The sequence below is a fragment of the Nicotiana attenuata genome, unplaced genomic scaffold (genome assembly GCF_001879085.1).
Source record: "Nicotiana attenuata strain UT unplaced genomic scaffold, NIATTr2, whole genome shotgun sequence".
In the NCBI taxonomy this organism is placed as follows: Eukaryota; Viridiplantae; Streptophyta; class Magnoliopsida; order Solanales; family Solanaceae; genus Nicotiana; species Nicotiana attenuata.
This window is the reverse complement of record NW_017673425.1, coordinates 94852-102196: the sequence shown is the minus strand read 5'-3', so window position 1 is coordinate 102196 and position 7345 is coordinate 94852.

Here is a 7345-nt window from a genome sequence, read left to right as displayed (position 1 = left end):
GTTAAGTGAATTTCAAACGGGATTTTCGTCATTTTTCAATTCTCTCAAACCCTAAACATCCCTAGGCGATTTTTCAAAGACCCAAACTTCTCCAAATCATAGGTAAGTGATTTCTAACTCATCTTCTTCAATCTAATTCATCTTTTACTTGATTTTACTTCAAAATTTAGGGTTTTTCATGGGAAATTGGGTGTTCTTGGGTAGAATTAGGATTTTTAAATTTTGGGGATTTGGACCTCAATTTGAGGTGGGATTTCAAAACTAATTGTATATTTGAGTTCGTGGGTGAAGGGTAATCAGGTTTTTGGTTCGAACTTCGAGTTTTGACCAAGCGGGCCCGGGATCGGGTTTTGACTTTTTGGGGAAAACATTGAAAAATTCATATTCATGCATTAGAATTGGTTTAATTAGCATTTATTGATGTTATTAAATTATTTATGGATAGATACGAGTGAATTGGTGGTGGAATCGAGAGGTAAAGCGGTGGTTGAGTGTTGAATTGTCCGTTGGCTTGAGGTAAGTGTTTGGTCTAACCTTGTCTTGAGGGACTAGGGATCCCCGACTTGCTTGCTATGTGAAATATCATGTGTGTGGTGTATAGTTGTGGTGACGAGTACCTATGCGCCACCAAATTACTTGTTTAGCCCGTTTCTTTTCCCCATTTCCCTTTATATCTTGCTTTCCTGCCTTAATTGCTACTTGATCATAAATGTTTCCATGTATAATTGCTTCATGTTAACTGTTTTTCTCTTTATTGAATTATTTAATTGTTGATGTTCCCGTTGATGTATTATTGGTTTCGTAGCTTCATTTTATTACCCCGTTGGCTTATATGGATTCATTGGTGCATTATGGTGCACATTGGTTGGTCTCGCTGATTTGTTTTCATGAGTGAAGTTTCATAATCGTAGCGATATTCCATTATGTAGTTTGAAGTATAAGAATTGTGGAAATTGAGTTAACTTGTGAAACACCTTGTATTTATTCTTTGTGATCGGTGTTGATACATACATATATTGGATCAGGTTGCATGCCGCAAGAGGAGGAATAAGGGAGAATTGTGATTGTTTGGTGGGATTAGGTTACACGCCGCAACAAGGAGTAATAAGGGTGGACAGGTGGGATCGGGTTGCGCGCCGGAACAGGAGAAATATGGGTGATATGTGTTGAGGAGTAATAAGGGAGGACAGGTGGCATCGGGTTGCGCACTGCAACAAGGAGGAATAAGGGAGAATATTGATACTGTTATTGTTGGAATATTGATATTGTTATTACTTATATGGTGGGATCGGGATGCACGCTGCATCAGTTATGGTTTTTGGCATTTATTTCTGTTAAAGTCTATTACTGAGATATTGAAAACTCCCTAAGGATTGGTTATAGCTGGATACTAGTAGAATGGCTGAGTCCTGTGTTTTCTTTAATGCAAGTCCCGGTTATTTTCCTTTCTATGCCTTTGTTCTGTTATTATAGACTGTTGCAGGTTATATATATATATATATATATATATATATATATATATATATATACAGTTATGCCCCACCGTAGCCTCGTCACTACTTCGTCGAGGTTAGGCTCAGCACTTACCAATGCATGGGGTCGATTGTACTGATACAACACTCTGCACTTTTTTTGTGCAGATCCCAGTGCTGGACCATATGGGACGTAGTTCGAGGTTGCTGCCTTCAGTTCAGTAGACACCTGAGGTAGTCCTACAGGCATCCGCAGGCCTTGGCATCCCTTTCTATCATGTTTCTTTTTGTTTTATCTATTTCCGAGACAGATGTGTATTTCTTTGTTCAGACTATTATTTATAGTATTCATAGATGGTCCGTGAGATTGTGACACCAGTTCTGGGTGGATGTTACTTTGGTTTTCGTTATTGTGTAAAGTTAAGCTTTTAAATTATTTTCTTTCGCATTTGTTTTACTGGTTTATTTTGTTAAGTCTTAAATATTTGAAAGATAAAGGGAAAAGGTAGGATATTCTGAAACGTTGGCTTGCTTAGCAAGTACAATGTTAGGTGCCATCACGGTCCCGACGGTGGGAAATTCGGGTCATGACAGACGTGTACAACAGATACAACACGAAGCTGTGGATAGAAGAAGACACGGTTGCACAGCCAAGGGTTGATGAAAGAGTAGGGTCAAGACGTTCAAACACAGAAAAAGAGCCGGGAAAAATAGGTGCGAGCCTTACATAGGTCCTGCAGGTTGAGATTCTCGGTCCAAACAGGATAACTTACGATCTGAATCAAGATCAAGACAAAAAGATGCGGGTTCTTCATCTAGATTCAGAAAGGAATAGCATACACGAGGTGACAATACCAGCACACACACGAGAGTTGGAGATTACAGTTATAATGTCATTACCTCCGAGTTGGTGGTTGTTTTATGAGGTATGGGAGATAAGGTGCGGTGGCCTAAAGAAATGAGATTAGACCCGAGCAAAAGAAATCCAAATTACTGGTTGTTTACTACAAGGAGAGGTCAAGCATTTGTTAAAGCAAGGTTATCTAACTGACCTGTTCAGCGAGAAGGGTAGACAATCATATATGAAGAACATATAAGAATCCCCGAAACCCCCATCTCCAAAAACAACAGTTAACGTGTAACGACCCGACCGGACGTTTTGAGCTCTAGCGCGTCATTCAGCAGTTTGAGGCCATGAGCAGTTTCACTTCAGGTATTATGACTTGTACGCGTGGTCGGAATTGAATTTCGGGAAGTTTAGAGTCAATTTGGAAAGAGAATTCTTATTTTGGAAGCTTTAAGTTGAAAGAATTGACTAAGATTGGATTTTTGATTAAACGACCTAGGAACCGGGATTCGAAGGTTCCAGCAGGTTCGTATGATGATTTTAGACTTGGGCGTATGTCCGGATCGGATTTTGGAAGACCCGGGAACATTTTGGCGCCTATTGTGGAAGTTAGCATTTTGGAGGAATTTCATAAGTTTGGGTTGAAGTGCATTTCAGGGTTATCAATGTTTGTTTGGGATTCTGAGTCTGGGAATAGCTCCGTATGGTGATTCTGGAGTTGGGAGTGCAATCGGAAGTGAATTCGGAGGTCCGTAGGTCATTTTGAAGTCATTTGGCTAAAGATAAAAATTTGAAGGTTTTTGAGAAGTTTGACCGAGAGTTTGACTTTTTGATATCGGGGTCGGATTCCAATTCCGAAAGTTGGAGCAGGTCCGTAATGTCGAATATGATTTGTGTGCAAAATTTGAGGTCAATCGGACGTGATTTGACGGATTTCGGCATCGAATGTAGAAGTTTGAAATTTCAAAGTTCATAAAGTTTGCATTGAAGTACGATTCATGATTTTGACGTTGTTTGATGTGATTTAAAGCCTCAGCTAAGTTCGTATTGTATTTTGGGACATGTTGGTATAATTGGTTGAAGTGTGGATTTCGGAAGGCTAACGAATCTATTTCGGAACTTTAAAGCTGCTGAAAATCTGCTGCAACTGTTGTTTTGGACAGCAATGGTGCAATCGAGGAGGCTACTTTGGAAGCTTATATCTCGAAATCTATAAGGAATCTGAAAATTTGTAAAACATAAAAGTTGTTGCCCTTGCATTCTAGTTTTCATAAAGTTAAACCATTCATGATCTGGACATTTTATCAGTATGTTATGATCGATTGAAAATGGCTGGTAGAGCAGTTTCGACAGAATTTTCTGATGCATGGAGCCTACTTTAGAAGCTCATATCTCGGAATATATAAGGAGTTATATGGTGTACAACCTATCAAATGAAAGATCTTTGAATCTAATTTCTAAATATTCAAACCGTTTGTCATTTGGATATTTTCACAAGGAGTTATGGGCGTTTTAATAAAAGGTGTACAGCAGGGGAAAATGGTAATAGGATGTACAACCTGCACAGCGTATGGTACAACTCGGAGAAGCCTGGGCAGATTGTTTTAAACACGAGTTTTGGCCCATTTCTTTCATTTCTTTCATTTGGCTTGGACTATTTTGGAGAGCTCAAGGAGGGATTTTCACCAAGCAACACTAGGTAAGTAGTTTCTTCCTATTTTTGAGTGAAATATGTGATCTTACATGGATTTAGACATGGAAAATTAGTATAAATTTGGAATTTTTGGGAAAGACCTAGAACTTGGAATTTTGGACTTTTACCTTGAATTTGAGCATGAAAATTTGAGCAAATTGTATATTTGACTTAGTAAAGCTATGGGTAGAATTTATCTTCGAGAAATTTCGGAATCCGGGCACGTGGGCCCGAGGGCATTTTGGTCAACTTTTCGAGCGGAGTTGGGAACTTATATAATTTGAATATTTACAAGTATTAGAGTGAATTTTTATTAGTTTGCCCGTTATTTGAATAGTTTTGGGGCGTTATGCATCAATTGGAGTCGTTGGAAGGGCTTGGAAGCCGGTTATGGAAATTTCGGAGCGAGGTGAGTCTCCTTTCTAACCTTATAAGAGGGAATTGTCCCCATAGGTGAAATAATTGGTTATGTGCTCCTATTTGTGGGGTCTACGTACGCACGAGGATCCAAGAGTCCGTGCGTAGCTACTATTATGTTATTGTCCGGGTAGTCTAGGACCCAAGAGTATGCTGTACTTGCAATAATTGTAATGTTGTTTACAGTTGAATTGCCTAAATCCTGTCGAATTGCTAAATAAATTTAAAAAAGGATTAAACTTCTTTTCTTAAATTGTTAAAGGAGAAAGTGGCTTTTATTGAATAAATATTCCCCGCTAAATTCTTAATTGGCTATCTGAGCATGTATTTCTATGTGTGCCTGCGTCTCATGTATGATTCGCGAGCAGGGTGATTGTTTATTTTATGTTGACCGCGTCGCATGGATAGTTCGCGAGCGGGGTAATAGATGCATCTATGGTTCGCGCCGGTCGACCCTCGGCAGTGCACAGTTTATTTTTTGGTGGAGCGGGTCGTACGCTACGGCATGATTTGCGCATGCTTGTATTGCTGCCTTGAACTTATTAAAGTTGTTATTGCCTCTTCATGGCTTGAGAATATTTGGATAATAATGAAAAGGAATTTTGGAAATTCCTATAAACGAATTAATTTTTTACTTGTCTCCTTCTATTGGATTAAAATTATGTTTATAGAAATTCACGATTTAATGTATTATTGACATTATTATTGGACCACTAGTAAGTGTCAAAGTCGACCATCTCGTCTCTACTTCTTCGAGATTAGATGGGATACTCATTGAGTACACGTTATTTTTGTATTCATACTACACTTCTGTGCATTTTTGTTGCACAGGTATATGTAACTCTAGTGGCCTACTGGGCGTAGCAGCATGGTTGATACGGAGACTTAGGTGAGCTGCAGTTCTCGAGGTGACCCGCAGCCAGTAGAGTCTCTTTCAGTTATCTGTATTTATTTTCTGTCCAATATTGTGTTCCGGACGGTTGTTGTATTTTATTCCCTTCTTAATAAATGCTCATGCATTTGTGACACCGGGTTCTGGGATGATTTTGAAATATTTCGTATTAATTGCTTATCATTTAGTTTGAATTGAAGCGGTTATCTTTTCATTTATAAAATTTAAGGAAAATCTTAGTTTTCAAGATCGTTAAAATGAGAACTTCATCAAGCAATTTGGTTGGCTTGCCTGACAGCAGTATCCGGCGCCACCACGACCCTTAGTGAATTTTGGGTCGTGCTATAACGTAATAACCGGGGAAGACGAAGCCAATGGTGTGACTTATACAGCTGCAAAGAAGACGTCAAAAGTCATAGTTACTCATGGGAAGTGAATACGCCAATCCTTGGAAGGAGACAGTATAACATTTGATGACGAAGATGCGGACAGCTTGATGATTCCTCACAGTGACGCACTGGTAATATATTTACTTGTACACGATACTAACGTAAAATGTGTTTTGATTGACCCAGGTAGTTCCCTGAATATCATTTTACTAAGAGCGGTGGATGAAATGCAAGCTAACGACAAAGTGATACCAAAGGCACGATCTTTGTTTGGATTTGATAATTCAAGTGTTATCACAAAAGGGGAAGTAGTGTTTGCTACGTTTGCAGAAGGGGTTATCAAGGACAAAAAGTTTCAGGTGATAGAACCAGATATGGCTTATAATATAATCCTGGGAAGACCATGAATTCACGATATGGATGTTGTACCGTCCATATTGCTTCAAATTATCAAATTTTCTTCACAATGGGGGATTCGTAAAACCCGGAGATCAACAAGCTTCTAGAAATATCAATTCAGTGGGGGCTACCAGCATGATAAACGATGTTGCAGGCGAGAAATAGCAGTTACAGAATTCATTTGAGGATGTTGTAATACAAACCTCAACTGAAGGCATTCCAGGACAAACTGATGTTGATTCAAGAACCGATGTTATTCAAGAGCCAGAAGAAAATGAAAACATCAAGACAACTACCGAAGAACTCGAAGTAGTGGTGCTATTTATACACTAGCCAGACAAAAAAGTTTACATCGGAGCGAACCTGAGCACAGAAATGAAAGGTAAGTTAATTGAATTTTTAAAAGCTAATGCAGAGATTTCTTTGGTTGGTCGCATTCAGATATGACAGGTATAACACCGGAGGTGATGACCCACAAACTAAATGAGGACCCATCATATCCACCTGTTAAGCAGAAGAAGAGGAAACAGGGATCCTTAAAAATCAATTAATCCAAGATGAGGTACAAAAGATTTTAAAAATTGGGTCAATACGAGAGGTAAAATATCCTAACTAGGTAGCTAATACTGTGGTAGTTCCAAAAAAGAATGGGAAATGGCGAGTTTGTGTAGAATATACTGATTTAAATAAAGCTTGTCCAAAAGATTTATTCATTTTGCCATACATAGATCAACTAATTGATTCTACCGCGGGTCATGAGCTGTTAAGTTTTTTAGATGCATACTCAGAATATAATCAAATAAAGATGGATCCTATAGATAAAGAGAAAACTTCGTTTATCACAGACAAGGGGACTTATTGTTACAAAGTCATGCCCTTTGGTCTAAAAAATACTGGAGCCACGTACCAAAAATTGGTAACCAAAATGTTTCAAGAACATCTGGGAAAGACTATGGAACGAGTTTGTCAACTTTTTGCAGTACAGGATCTTACCCGAAGACAAGAAGAAGTCACAGATACTTCGCCAAAAAGCCGCCTAGTATTGCTTAATTCGTGGAAACTTATACCGAAAGATGTTCGATGGACCTTTGGCACGGTGCCTTGGTCCCTCACAAACAAAATATGTGATGGGGGAAATACATCAGGGGCACTGCGGCAATCATGCAGGGGAAAGATCATTGGTGAAGACTTTAATAAGAACAGGATTCTATTGGCCAAAAATGGAGAAGGAAGCAG